The sequence below is a fragment of the Hoplias malabaricus genome, chromosome 16 (assembly GCF_029633855.1).
Source record: "Hoplias malabaricus isolate fHopMal1 chromosome 16, fHopMal1.hap1, whole genome shotgun sequence".
NCBI classification, from domain to species: domain Eukaryota; kingdom Metazoa; phylum Chordata; class Actinopteri; order Characiformes; family Erythrinidae; genus Hoplias; species Hoplias malabaricus.
Window position 1 is genome coordinate 17,580,932 of NC_089815.1, and position 14,817 is coordinate 17,595,748.

The 14,817-nt window shown below is 41.1% G+C and overlaps 1 long non-coding RNA gene across 2 annotated transcripts in view; it reads left to right on the forward strand.

Moving 5' to 3' along the window:
* The window catches only part of LOC136671288 (uncharacterized), a 49,061-nt gene that overhangs the window by 25,542 nt on the left and 8,702 nt on the right, over positions 1 to 14,817 (forward strand). For both annotated transcript variants that reach the window (XR_010795686.1, XR_010795687.1), the window contains exon 3: positions 4,073 to 5,372. This is a non-coding gene — a long non-coding RNA (uncharacterized lncRNA). The remainder of the gene's footprint in view (positions 1 to 4,072; positions 5,373 to 14,817) is intronic.

Sequence of the window (14,817 nt, forward strand, 5' to 3'; positions counted from 1 at the left end):
CCGGAGCTGTCTCAATGCCACCGAGCCTCATTGTGTGCAGCCAGAGGGGAGTTAACACCCATGTCTGAGCCCAATGAATAGTATTATTGTGTCTGAGACACACAGCTCACCCCAAGTTCCACCCTGCTCCCCCACTTGACCACCCTTCCATCCCAGCTATGGTGCCCCCCGGCCCCCTTTTCCCAGCCCTTATCCCTTTTCCCTTATCCAGCGCACTGTGTCAACTGTGTCTTAACAAACCACTCCTGCTTCATCTCTTTATTTTATCTCATATTAATACACAGTTTTCCCATTCATATTTGTTTAATGCTACAAGTCATTACAGATTTTGAAGGACTGAGTATATACAGCAAGGAGGAGAGGTGGAGGTGGGCTATTTTAAAATTTTTTTTTCTTAAAGTTTTTGGACACAATAGGGCTGAGAGTCCGTATAGAAATATTCTTTTCACTCATTTGCATGAGAGCAGGGCTGTGAAATCACTAGAATAACGCTATAAAGCCACTATAAAGGCCTGTGTTGCTAGTTGTAGGAAGCATTGTGGATTTGTTGTCATGTATTTGTACGTACACAGATTTGACTTTGCCCAGTAAATGTAGTGATGCACCAATCAGACGGAAGGAATCGGTTTCAGCACCAATACTGACCATTAAAAAGAATTCAATGGACTGGATATACTGGTCAGGTGTAATCATTCTACATTTCTCATGGCTATTATGTAATGTTTCTTACTCTTTAAAGGAACAATAGGCAGTATTTTTACCTTCAAATTACAGCTTCAAAATCATTGTGATGATCCACTGACCTGTAATATGGAGAATAGGGCCTCTGTCTCTGCTATTCCAGGTTTAGCACTGCAGAAACTGCTCTAAGTAACCTTTGGAGGAGGGTAGGTAACCAGAGCCCTCCCGTTTGATTTTAGGAAAGTGGTGTAAAAACTCCTGCAGGGGGTGCCCAAAAGTAAAAATGTCTAATCTTACATAAATATATCCTCTTTTTAATCTTTCCAATGTAATGTAATCCAATGTAATCTTTTATGCTTCAGATGTAAAAAATATATAATTTAGATATGTTGATGTTTGTCTATGGAGCTGGCTTCCACATGGAGCTCTCACTCAAGCCTCTCACTTTCACACAGAGGAAGAGAATTCCCTCATCATTTGATAATTACTGGGGAAAAAAAGACACAAGGACATTTTACACAATGTCAAACTCATGCCTGTTTAAACTGAAGTAGTCATGTTGCAAAGTGGTACTTCTTCTAGCGTTCGTGTGAATGGGATTATAAATGTACTTGAAGTTTATACAGCTAAAGTATTCATATAGTACAGTAATTAACAGCACTTTTCCACTACATGGTACATACTCGACTCAGCTTGGCTCTACTTAACCTTTTTCACTTTTCCATTAAGCAAATCTGGTAACTGTGACCAGGAAATGACTACTTTTTTATTACCTGTTTGCTCATGGTTCCAAGCGAGCCAAGTATGGACTGAATGTGACGGGTAAACTTTGCAGAGTGATGATGGGCCAGAATATGGGGGGCAAGCTGGCGCAGCAGGTAGTGTCGCAGTCACACAGCTCCAGGGGTCTGGAGGTTGTGGGTTCAAGTCCCGCTCCAGGTGGCTGTCTGTGAGGAGTTGGTGTGTTCTCCCCGTGTCCGTGTGGGTTTCCTCCGGGTGCTCTGGTTTCCTCCCACAGTCCAAAAACACGTTGGTAGGTGGATTGGAGACTCATTAGTGTCCGTAGGTGTGTGTTGCACTGTGAAGGACTGGTTCCTACCTTGGGGCCAATGATTCTGGGTAGGCTCAGAACCCATCGAGACCCTGGACTGGATAAGCACTTACAGATAATGATTGAATGAATGGCCAGAATGTCTTTGCATTCATGATGAAATGCACAAACTAGGAGGTTGTGATCAATGAATTAAATGTTATTTATATAGCACTTCTCACTACAGAAGTCATCACAAAGCAGCTTTGCAGAGATCCAGGTCCAAGCCTCCTATGAGCAAGCCAGGGGCGACAGTGGCAAGGAAAATCTCCCTTAGCAAACAAGGACGAATCCTTGGAATGAACCAAGGCTCATAAGGTGGAGCCAATCCTCTTCTGGTTGACACCAGAGAGCACAACGAATATCAGAACAGAATGATAGGAATTGATTGAGATAATGAATCACAGGTGATATAAAGTAAAAAAAAATTGTGATGAATATCTGGGAGGGAGCAGGCAAGTGGTAAGTGATTGTGGGCTGAGACAGCATCAATGCATGGTCAAGCTTGGTGCTGTAGCTAAAAAGTTATGGGGTGGGGATGTGTTAATAGTTTCACGATAAAGCAGGGGAGGAATTACCTGGCAAGAAGCATCCAGTGGCCAGACAGAGCAACAAACAAGCAACATACATGCGGGAGAGAGTATGTGATGCAGAGTAGTGATAATATGTAAAACCAGCTATGACACCAGTAAAGAAGGGTAACCTGAAAGTGGGAGATTAGCCAAAAGCCAGTGTGAAAAGGTAGGGTTTCAATTGAGATTTAAAGATTGGGAGAATGTCTGAGCCCTGAACGTTAACAAGAAGGCTGTTCCAGAGTTTGAGATTTGTGAGAAAAGGCTCTTCCTCCTGCAGTGTTTTACCTAATGTGAGGAACTAAGAGTAGAGCAGAGTCCTGTGAACAAAGCGTACGTGAAGGATGATAGGGTACGAGAAGTTCAGTAAGATACTGTGGGCCTAAACAATTTAGAGGAGTATTTTATAGCTGCATGGTGCAACAAGGAATGGAAAAACTTTACGGATCCGTCTGAACTGATGAGCAGAGCTGTGTTCTGTTCCAAAAAAAAATGAAAAACAACTTAATGTTACCGCCGCGGTTGTGAGTTCAACACCCGTGGTTGCTTTTAGAAAAGGTGTTTTGCGATTTCACCCGCTACATATAGTGGGGAGCCGTAGTGGAAAACCAACATGTATCAAGTCCCTAAAGCAAGTTGAACTGAGTAGAGTCATGTAGAGTAGGAATCATGCCATTAGAAGAGTGCCATTAGCGCTTAGCTGCGTTAATGTTTGCCTGTAAACACAGTCACTCTATATGTATGTTTCCATATTTAGCCCATTCTTGGTAGTGAACATACACACACTATGCACTAGGGGCACTAGGGAACACACATGTACACACTTCCTTAAGACCGTCTCAGCTGTGGATGTTAAGGGAGTAGAAAGATCTCTTTCTTCACACCCCTCCCCCCTATTTTCCCTGTCAGTTAAAGGAAAGGAACCAGGAACCCTTCCATCTTAAGACCACTTCTCCAACCTTTGGGCCATGGCTGCCCCGGTTCTATTTTGCTACTTTAACATTTTTTTACATTAAGCAGGCACTGGTAATGGCACTCATATTGGCTTGGGATTTTGGCCCATTTTCTGACTGTAAATCTGCCTGACTCTCCACCTGAGAGCTTCAGAATACACTTCAGAAAGTTGCTATAGATCCAAAGATGCATTAACCTTTCATGGTTTGTTTGTTTTTTTGGGTTAAAAAGCTTTGTGTTTTTTAGAAGTAGAAATCCATAGAATAAAGGAATATGTGACATAAATATATATCAGAAAATCCAGTGGACCCTTGATCTCTGAATCAGTGTTGCTCCAAGGCTAAAGACGCATCTGCCACTCCACCTGTAGAAAAAGTTTCATTGCTGCGTCTGTAATATAAATAAATAAAATAAATAAATAAATAAAAAATCACATATTACTGCGAGACACATCAGGTAGAGTGGCTCAGCTGTAAGTGCACTTGGCAGGCGCTTTCTTTCAGCCTGACATGCTTAACGTGAGAATAGGAAAAAAAAATAAAACTCCAGCTTCAGCCATTTTTTAAATCTGTGGGTTAGGAAGTTCACCTCACAGAGTGTGAGCGGATGCCAACACATTCACCTTGCACATCTCTCTGATCAAAGTGGCGGATTGACACTCGGAATGGGCCAGATGGTGAAAGTTAAGCTGAACTTGTTTGTTTGTGTTTTTTTTCCCCCTCTTATTACCCCACTCCCCCCGCACCCACCAATCCATTTTGTTATTTGTTGGCAGGCGGCACGGAGGATGAGCAGAGGAGGACGATGATGATGGTGATGATAGCAGATGGAGTAGGAGTTGGAGGAACGGAGAACAGTGTGAACTCTGGAGCAGGTGAACACAGCTGTGGATCGCCATGGGCTCTCTCTCTCTCTTGTTTTTTTATTCTCCCCTTGGCTTTTCTGTCTCGGAGGTTCCGAGGAGACGGCAGAGGCCAGCCAGCGAGCTCTGGAGTGGGTAGGCAGAGGCGGGCAGCTGCGCCGGCGGCTAGCGGCTCGGCGGCACCGAGGAGGGAGGGAAATCGATGCGGAGGAAAGAGGCTGCCAGGGGTCGCCCGATGCAGCCTCCGGCCTCTGAGCCATGGGATTCCGAAACGTTCTTCTATCCCTCGCCTGACCCACTCCCAGTCAACTCACATCAGCCTGAGAGAGAGAGAGAGAGAGAGAGAGAGAGAGAGAGAGAGAGAGAGAGAGAGAGGGGTCCAGAAGCACTGATGATGATCCATGTGAAAGAGCAAGAGCAAGAGATGTGTGCATGTACATATACATGTGTGTGGTTTCGCCGCAGGGACTATCCAGCCTCAGCGCCACTTGATAAAACTTTGTCTGCAAGGAGAACGAGGAGGAAAAAAAGAGAGAGTCAAAGGTCCCTTTTCTTTCTCCCCCACCTTCCTCGATTCCTTTTTACTGTAAGTGCACATTCCCCGTGACTGTTTGAATGAGCGCTTGACGGAGGATCCCTCTCACTGTGAATTGAGGAGGCCTTCTCTCTCTCTTTTTTTTATACAGGCCCTCCTCCAAGCATGTACAAAGTGCTCTGCATCAGATGAGCTGGCAAGAGAGGACAACTTGAACTTTTCTCTTTTTTCTCCATTTAAGGGCATTTTCTTTTCACCTTTTCAGTTGTAGATTAAATTAAATGATTTAAAAAAAAATACTCACCCCACTTTGAGAGCTCCTGAAAAAAGGCCCTTTGGTTTGGATCCACATCAAGAGACTTTGGCACTGTGGCACTGCCCTCATCTACATACAGTACAACTCCTGCTTCCTGGACCTCTGCAGTGCTGGGCTTTGATAAGATCACACTTAGAGGGAGGGCAACATGGACCAAGCTCCAAATACACTATTCTGATTAGCTTTTCTTCAGGCTTATGCTTATGCAGTGAAGAACTGTCCATTCCTTCTCTTGCACTGAGACCTTAATGGAATGAACTGATGTGCTTTAAGGGCAATACCTGTTTTTTTATGGATGCTTCAAGGACTGAAGTTACCAGGAGATGAGTCTGCGACCCTCTCAACTGACTGGATCCAAAATGGTGAGCACAGATTTTATATCTTCTCATGCAAGATTTTACTTTCTTTTCGGGCAGATGTTCAGAGAAGATCAGAGGCCCTAGATCTGAAAAAAAACAAAAAACATATATATATATATATATATATCAATGTTTTTTATAGTCCTATGTGTTTTGGATTTTTGGATTATGTGTTCAACACAAAGTGGTGAGCAAATATACAGTGTTGGCAATGGATGAAGATATTGCAAATATGCAAAAAATGCATAATATTTTGATCCTAAAAAATATTCACAGACTCTCAGAGCTGAAAAAATTCATGGGTGCCCTCCATTGGATATAGTCTTGCATTCTGTGAGATACTTCAGACACTGCCTATGGACCCTATTATTATTATTTGTGGCAGTTCGGTGGGTATTTGCTGCTTAGCTTCTTCTGTGTGCTAATGCACTGAAGCTACATTTGCATATATGTTTGCTTTCTTAAAAAAGAAAAAATTAAAAACCACCCTCGTTGTTATAACAGCAGCTGTGGAAGAAATCTGCGTCTCTTGGGCTTTCCACCTCATCAAAACCAAAAAGCCTGAAACATTAAACACATTGTGCCCCGCTTTGGTTTAACGCCTGGCTTTGTCATGTTTTGCTGGCCTAATTTGTGGCCTAGCCACAGTCAGCATGTTAGGTCGAGTGCTGTTAACGTACAAGGTGCCCACCCTACAGTAAATCTGGCGCCAGACCGCCAGCGTCACATTCATACATGCCATGCTGTTTACGCTGGGCAGCGGCGCCGACAAAATGGCCGCTGCTGTCAGCCAGCTGTCTCCTCACCCAAGATGGCGCCACCCTTAACGCCAGCCATCTGCTTAATCAGCACACACATGCAAATTGCTTGTAATTGCATTAGCATATCTCTAACTCCCTCCTCCCCGCCTACTGTTACTGTTACTGTAGGGCGGGTTACACAGAAAAGACGTAATTACCGGCGCTCCCATCCTGTGCTGCTTTTAAGCACTTTTAGAGGCGTACCTGCCACTCAGGTCTTTTGTAGCATTTGACTATTTATTCCTCTTTATGTTAAGCTGCGGTAGCATTCTGTTGCTTAAAGTGGAAGAGATGTGGCCCTTTCTAGTCACAAAGCAGCGGATGGCTGTGCCATCTGTGACGTTTGCGACTGGCTAGTGGAGCTAGCCTGGGCCAAGCAAATCCCTCAGTCGTAGGGCCTAAGTCCAGACAGCCCCACATAATGACCTCATTAGCATGCACAGCACTCGTCGCCATAGGCCTGGGTGTGCTGCTGCGTCGTGGGACCTAGCAGTGTGCGCCCTTCACACAAACCCTCCCTACAATACCCCACAATACAGCACTCTGCACTTAGGGTACTGTGCTCCAGACCAAGAGGATCAAGAGTGTGTAGAGCAACCTATGCCTCACCTAAGGCTGCTTTTTCTAATTGGGCTTATTATGTGAGATACAGGAACGTCCTTAATTACTAAAATATAAATAATAAATTAAGTGTTAATGATGTTGTTGTTATTATTAATAATAATAATAATAATAAGAAGAAGAAGAAGAAGAAGAAGAAGAATATTTAAGGGATATGTTTAAGGGATTAAATTCAGTAGCTGATAGATCTAGGTCAACATCCTGCATTACCTGCACATTGAAACTACAAATTGTTCTCTCAGGACTGAACAAAAAACAGCTTTATTTATAGATTGTACCTACTCAAGTTAACAACAGTGAATCCCTTTTTTATTTTCCACTAAAGACTTGTTCCATTGAAAGTGGATATTATTACATTTTCACAGTTAGATAATTAGACCACACGGTTACCGATAGTATCTCTTTGTCACTGAGAGATGATCCTTTTTTAAAAACATATTATATTTCATTTCAATGCTGAAATCTTATCGTTATTATTATTTCCAGTGTATCAATTAGAATAGACATTTTTGAACTACATTTTCATGGTTTAATTTCTTGCCATATAAATAAAATATATACATTTGAAAGGATATCAAGTCTTACAAATGCACATGTAGGTCAGAGTTGCTTAGCAAATATACAGAATATCTCCAGGATTTCTATATAAAAATAATAATTTCTAATAGAAATGCATAATAATGCTTGAATAGCATTAGTAGATAGCTAATTGTTAAAAATGATCGGCCCAATGATAAGACTTTACAGATCACTTATAAATAAATTTGAAAATGCATTTAATAGCATTTGGCATTTTAGGGTTAACATTTGGCATATTAGGCATCACTGCATTACTGCATTAAATATCTCATGTCTTGTGCTTTACTTATTTGACTGCAGTCCTAACACTCTTTGCAAATGCAAATGTATCATTTTATAATTTTATAAATTGTCATAGTATGGGCATTTACAATAAATAGTGTGCATCGTCATTAGTCTAGAATTTGCATATTGATGCACTCTTAAACTGTAAGCTAAAACAAAATCAGATTTTGACTCTGGGTTTCTGACTCAAAACAATTCTGCTAATTATTTATAAATACATCAAAGTATAAATCACTACTGATTGTAAATTTTCATATGCGGTCATTTTAGGATGAAGTCTGTGCCTGATGTTTGACGGTTTACATCTGTGGGCTTTTACTTTTCATAAATTTTAGCTGGCCACTTCACTGTGACTTCACTGTACAGCATCCATTACTGCCTGAGAAACACTCTCCATCACTTCTGTTGTTACCCAGAAGTAAGGACTGGTGTGGGTTTAAATTAGGACATGGCAGGGGGTTATAGTTTGGGGTTTTAGAGGGTGGTGGTGGTTTGTGTGTGGAGTGGGGGGTTGAGGGGTGTATCAAACTGTCTGTACTGGGACCGAAGCAGAAATCTCATGTAGAATGTTATGTCTGGGCCAGTCGGTCTGCTCTTTGGTCTTCATTTGCATATTTATAACAGCTGGGGAGCCCATATGCTTTAGCTGGGGCCAGACAACATAATATATAGCCTCACACGCTAGCTACCACACCCCATGGCTCCCTTCCATAAACACTCACACACACAAACACACACATAGACCTACAGTTCTCGCACACATTTACCTCAAATCACTTGCCATTCTTTTTTTTTTAAACCCTGAAAACAACCCCCCTTCTCCCAGCCTTATATAAGAAAAGAAAAACCAAGAGCTTTTATGCTAATCATTCTCATAGCCATGTGTCTAAGTAGGCTAGCACAATTATGCATAATTCAACACAAAGCCAGGCAGGAGGCTGACTACTGTAAATCCTGTTAGCAGCCCTGAGAAGGGGTGGGGGATGTGGGGGCGAGGGGTTGTTTTTTTGTCGGTGGGGGTACAGTCAAGATAACTGACTCATTCATTGGCTGCCTGAAATGAGGGCTGTCTACACCGTTAGCAAGTTTCAGAAGTGACCCTTAACCACTCTTAGTCCACAAGTGCACACTAGATGAAGGGACTGGAGATCTTGGCATATTAGTTTACCAAGAGAAGAAGAGTGTTTTTATTCACACTGTATAGTAAAAATATTAGTGCAGGTCTATACGTTGGGTATATGTTAATTGATTTGTATATTACACTGCTAAAAGTCGTATCTTAGCAATGAAATCATCTAAATGATGTTTGCAAAAACTGTTATATATATATATATATATATATATATATATATATATATAAATATAAATATATATATATAAATATATATATATATATATATATATTTATATATATATATAATAAATACGACCCTGAACTGGATGAGCTGTTACAGACAATGAATGAATGAATGAATGAAATACAACATGTTCTTCTCTATACTGTGACATTTTTCCAAGTGATAGAAATGATACAAGAGTGCAGTAGAAGAAAAAGTTGTATTCTAGTCTAATCGAGACAGTTGTATTATAAGACATGCATATCTGGAACAACAAGGTCAAATTTGATTTCAGGCAGATCACAACTAAGTTAGCGTAGTATATTATCCGAGAGTGTGATATCATAGTAATACCAAAAAGTCTTATAAATACATTACGTAGGCTGTGTTCACATTACCACTGAAGTGACTCAGATCTGATTTCATGTGTCTTTTTGCCTGTACATATATGCCTAGAGCATTCACCTCAGCCAGCATCAGCAGAGCAGCAAAACAACTATGGACAAGAGGCTCGATCTGCATTCCATGTTGCTCCAAAGCCACTGCATCGTGCACTTCACAGATTATTAAAATGTACTACACAGACTTGGCACTAGTTCCACTGGAAGGTGTGAGTCTTATAGTCAAATATAAATTTTGTAATTCAACATACAACAGGAGGGCAGACGCTGTTATTTTATGACCTACATTGTGCACTACAAAGGGTGTAGAGACACATTTGGGATTCAGACGTTCTAATTGTGCAGCTGAGCTGTTTACTGCCTTCACAAGCAAAATGTGATGAACACATGAGCTGATAACATGGCTGCTTTTTTCGGTTTTAATGAAGTGTGGCATCTCCCACTTTCATTCATTCATTCATGTAACCGCTTATCCCATGCGGACACAGGGAGAGCACACCAAACTCCTCACAGACAGTCACCCGGAGCGGGAATCGAACCCACAACCTCCAGGCCCCTGGAGCTGTGTGACTGCGACACTACCTGCTGCACCACCGTGCCACCCACATTTTATATTGTGGTATATATTGATATCGAATCATTGTCCAGGCGTACATACAAAATTTGATTCAACAGTTACATGTTCTGTGTTTTGAATCACTTTTCTTTTGCTGCTTTTACCTGATCAAACTATATTTTTGTCGCTGTTCAAAGAAAATCATGTATCTTCAAAATAATACCTTTATAGGAGAAGGGGAAAAAATATTACTTTCAGTGGAAGTCAAAGATTTAATTCCATGTCATTTTGGAGCATTTCCATTGGTCCATTCATCATGTCATTTTCACACAATGTGGAGGATAGCTGCTGAATTCCAGTGACGTAGTAAATTAAAGATCAACACAAATGGAGATACATGTTTTACTTTGGGAAGCCATGATATGCCAAAAGATTGGATATGACCTGACGGTCCCAACAAGGTCTTAAACAATTTTAAGCCAACCTACATTGCAAACATAAAACATGATTTGTCCTAGTGTGTGTTTCCCTTTGGTATAAAATGTGGCCTGCATCCTTGTGGTGTTTTGAAGTGAGTTGTTCCGTAGCTTTGAGTGGTTGCTGTTTTTATATTCTTTGCTATTGATTGAATGTAGTGCCCTCACAGATGTAATAGTTGTTGAAAGCATTTACAGCCATCGTCCAATTCGACTAGACCTATACGTCGCTTGCCTTTTCTTCTTCCTTTTGTACACTTGAGATGACAAAGTATGTTCTTGGTGTCTAGTATAGACGTATGATTATGACTAAAGCATGTCAGTGCTATAGATGGAGAAACAGATATGAATTGCACATACCCAACAGCTTGGCCCAGATGCCATTTGACATGAAAAAAAGGCTGTTAATGTATGTCCATTTGGTTTCATTACAACTGCAGAGGCATAGCATATAATGTAACAGTGTATTGTGTAAGTATATGCACATTTGTAGAGCAGGGATGCACAGTGATATCAGATTGATGTAATTTGACTGTTATTTGATGACATGTTTACTGTATTTTTAAAAAAAGTTTAAAGGGTTTGGACACTGGGTTGCCATGCAGTCAAATGGTAGAATACTCTCGAATGCAAATGTAGGCAGATGTGGTCCCACATATGTACCAGAAGCATATCTCACATTGGCATTTACTTACAATCCCCATTGCATCCTTAATATAAATCCCTGACTTCTGAGGAACGATTGACCCACATTCTTCAATATAACGTCATGATATGCATCATGTAAAGTCCAAAAATACCGCAAGAAATGAAAATATACTTAATATATCGAGATCCTTCCAGATGAGCTTCAGATGAGTCATTCGGCCTGTGCTGCAGTTCGACTATTTATGTATTCCTCAGTTGTTTTGTACGAGCTTTCAGAACAAATGTTGTCTGAATGTCATTCTTCACTATGAGAGAGCTACAGTAAGATGTCAGGAGAAAGTGAGAGAGGGAAACTGAAAAAAAAAAAAAAAAACAACCAACATCCGTCTACTGCCGGCCCCTTTAAAATTCACCAGTGTTGACCGCAGCTGATTACAGTCAGAGGGAAAACAGTCAGGCATTTATCCAAGTCACTGATTATGTCATTTTAAAGCCCCCAAAATACAGGCCATGCTTGGGAGTGTGTGGGGCGCGGAATTATGAAGCTGCGACTGGAGTGTGTGAAGGAGAGAGGGGGAAATGGGAATGGAGTGCTGTTTGTATGATTAAACTGTCGGCTTGGTGGCACAGGCCACGCTGAAGAGCCGGGCCTGAGATTTGGCCGTAATGAAAACACCCTGGACCCCCACAAACCCCCCTCACCACCCCCTATCACCGTTCTCTTCACAACACACTGCCTCAGCCTAACCCGGGTCTGTCCATTTACTGAGAGGAGAGGGGAGTCAGGGAGTAGGATAGACAGCCATACAAACACACACACACACACACACACAAACTCTCTCTCTCACACACACAGCTACAGAGTGAGCTCTAGTTGTTTGCCAGTGGCTGATTTTGTTGGTGCCCAGGCCATTGATGGGTGCAGTGAAGGAGAGAGGTGGGGGGTGAATGCTGGATTTGAATGTGTTCTCTGCAGTTCTTGCTGTTTAAACAAAGCAAAGGCACATGACAAGGGTGGGATTTTATAGAGCCCTCAGGATATGATTCAGGGTGCTAAGACTTAATTATAAATAATTCGCAATGACTCGTGATTTTTTTATTTGTAGCACCCTTCATAATTTTCTCCTATATTTATTAAAACCACTTTTTAATTTTATAATCCTATAAACAAACCCCGTTCTAATTGATGATTGCAGACATGTGTTCATTTGTAAGATCCTGTATTCCCCCCCGTATCAGCCTGCACCACAGTACCCTGCTCTTTAATGTATGATTCTAATTGATTATATAATGATATAACTGTTTATTGAGGTTTTAACTCCTAAAATTCCGTATCAGACATTGCCCTTAGTCTTAATGAGCTGCATAAACATCAGTCCGGCAGGCGGTGACGACCCGTTTGTTGGTCGAGCGTGGGAATAGACTGAAGGGTGAAATATTCTGTCAGGCCCTGGCTAGACGACCCAGCTGCTCTGAAGCCCCATTCAAGTAGCAGGTGAGGAAGGACTGTGGGGGTCAAGGTCAAAGGGGGCTGCTGTCTGCTCCGACTCATAAGTTGTCTGGTTTTGCCCTGTAATGTATTTGAGTGTCTAATAAGTGTGTGTGTGGTGTGTGTGTGTTTGTGTGTGTAGTACAAGACATAATTACGTCAAAAGTCTTCTGTTGATAAGAACAACACTAACACTCCGCTGATCAGAACGGAACTGACAGCGTTATTGGTGCATCCACATCAACAGATTTGGTGCACGTTTAAGATGTAGATATAGATTTCTATATATATATGCCTTCTCAGTAGGTGTGCTGTTTGTATAAATGTGCATATAATAATAAAAAACAAATAATTTAATAAATATAAATAAATATAAGATTTTTTTCTATAAAGTAGTAGGTGTGAGTGAGTTTGAAAAGCAATGTTTTGTTCAGTCAGATTCTCCTTGACCGCATGAATTTGTTAAATCAACAGCACACACTTTTAAAATCATTATTTATAACCAGTAAAATTGGTATTGGACGATAACCTCAAATAATACGGACTGCCACAAGGAGAGAGTTGGAAAAAGATAAACCAACAAATTCACACACGGAATATCACACTGGAATAATGTTATTTGTTTTTATTTTAATGTTGGGCCTTATGTTGTTTGTTTGTTTTAGCAAATAAACACTTACTGCTCAGATAAATAGCTTTTATGTAGTAGTGCTTATCTGCAATGGTTACTGATTGGTCAGGTTGCCTATAGCGCCATGGCTGTTTAGAATCTAATTTGCATATTGTAGCATTCTCTGACATTAAAAATGTAAGTGTTTTTAAAGAGTAACAAACAGCTTATTGTGACCTGGTTGAGTCTTTGTCTAACTGTGGTGCTTAATATTGCCGCTTTTGATTAACAATTTCAGAATTTAGAACAAGCTGCTGGAAAGAAGCGCATATATATTTCTGTCTTTTCATCTTAAAGAGGTCTGAGTGATTTTCTGCATCAAATTTCTCCATCAAATTTTGGAACAAACTATTCTGTCATCACATTCACGTCCCTCTTGCTCTCTCTAGTGAACTGCCCACGTAGGGTAAATGGCCAGTATAATTAGCTCAACTGATTATGATGGTGATGGAGAGGGTGAAGATGCCTAATAAATAGTATCACGTTGTATGTTTATGTTCACTATTTATATCCACCATTATCCGAAAAACCAAATATCACGATAAAGATTCGTTAATGATGTATCGCTCAGCTCTGTTCCAGTGTGTGTTTTAGGTCGGCGTGGTCTCCACTCCACGTTTATTCATGCCAGCCTCCCCTGCCGTGTAAACAACGACACTTTCTCAAAGACGGCCAAGTTCGTGAATAGTGGACGAAGACACCAGTCCAACCCTCTGGAAGATTCCATTATTCATCTCAACATATGCTTCATTAGCTCCTCTGAAAGAGACCCATCAAACACACACACACACACACACACACACACACAAACTCAGTCCCCCAACCATCACAGCATCTCAATGGACTGGTCCCACGTCTTTTACTGAGAGACCCCCGTTTCTCCGCAGTCCCCCTTAATCGTCTCAGCTCCTCCCGCTGAAATCAAGCTTAGTAACAGCACTTTTGTGAGCGGCTCTCTCTCTCCCTCTTCCCCCTGCTTCCACTCATTCTCTCACCCACCCACCCACTGCTTAAATCCCTATCAGCATGCCAACAAAATGTCCGCCCAGCTGGGGTTGACACTTGCCCGCCTCTGGGGTTTCACCTCCTCCTCGCCTGACCCCCTCAGTCCCTCCAGTCCTTTTACTTTCTCTCTCTCTCTCTCTCTCTCAAACACACACACACACACACACACACACACACGTTACTGTGTATGGTATTGTGCTGTTCATCCTAGACAGTTAAAAACCATCATTCTGTAGTAACCATATTTGGGAAAGAATATAATTATGTTACAGATTATTATTATTATTATTATTATTATTAGAGCGGTATCAATTGTGTTACATTCATATTAATACTGCTATAATTAGACATCTCTTGTATGTTTTTGACTGTGTGTCTAAATATAAATTCATGTTTTTTTCACGAGTCAAATGTTTGTTTTGAGGCAGTAAAATCTGTTCATCTAATGTAACATAATTGTAATAGAGATTATTTGTGCTGTTTTTGTGTATTTCTTGGTAGTTTATTTGATTAAATTTCAGTAGATCTCAGTTGGACAGAAATGAGGTCTTTCTTGTAAAACTGCTATGGCTTTGTGGCTC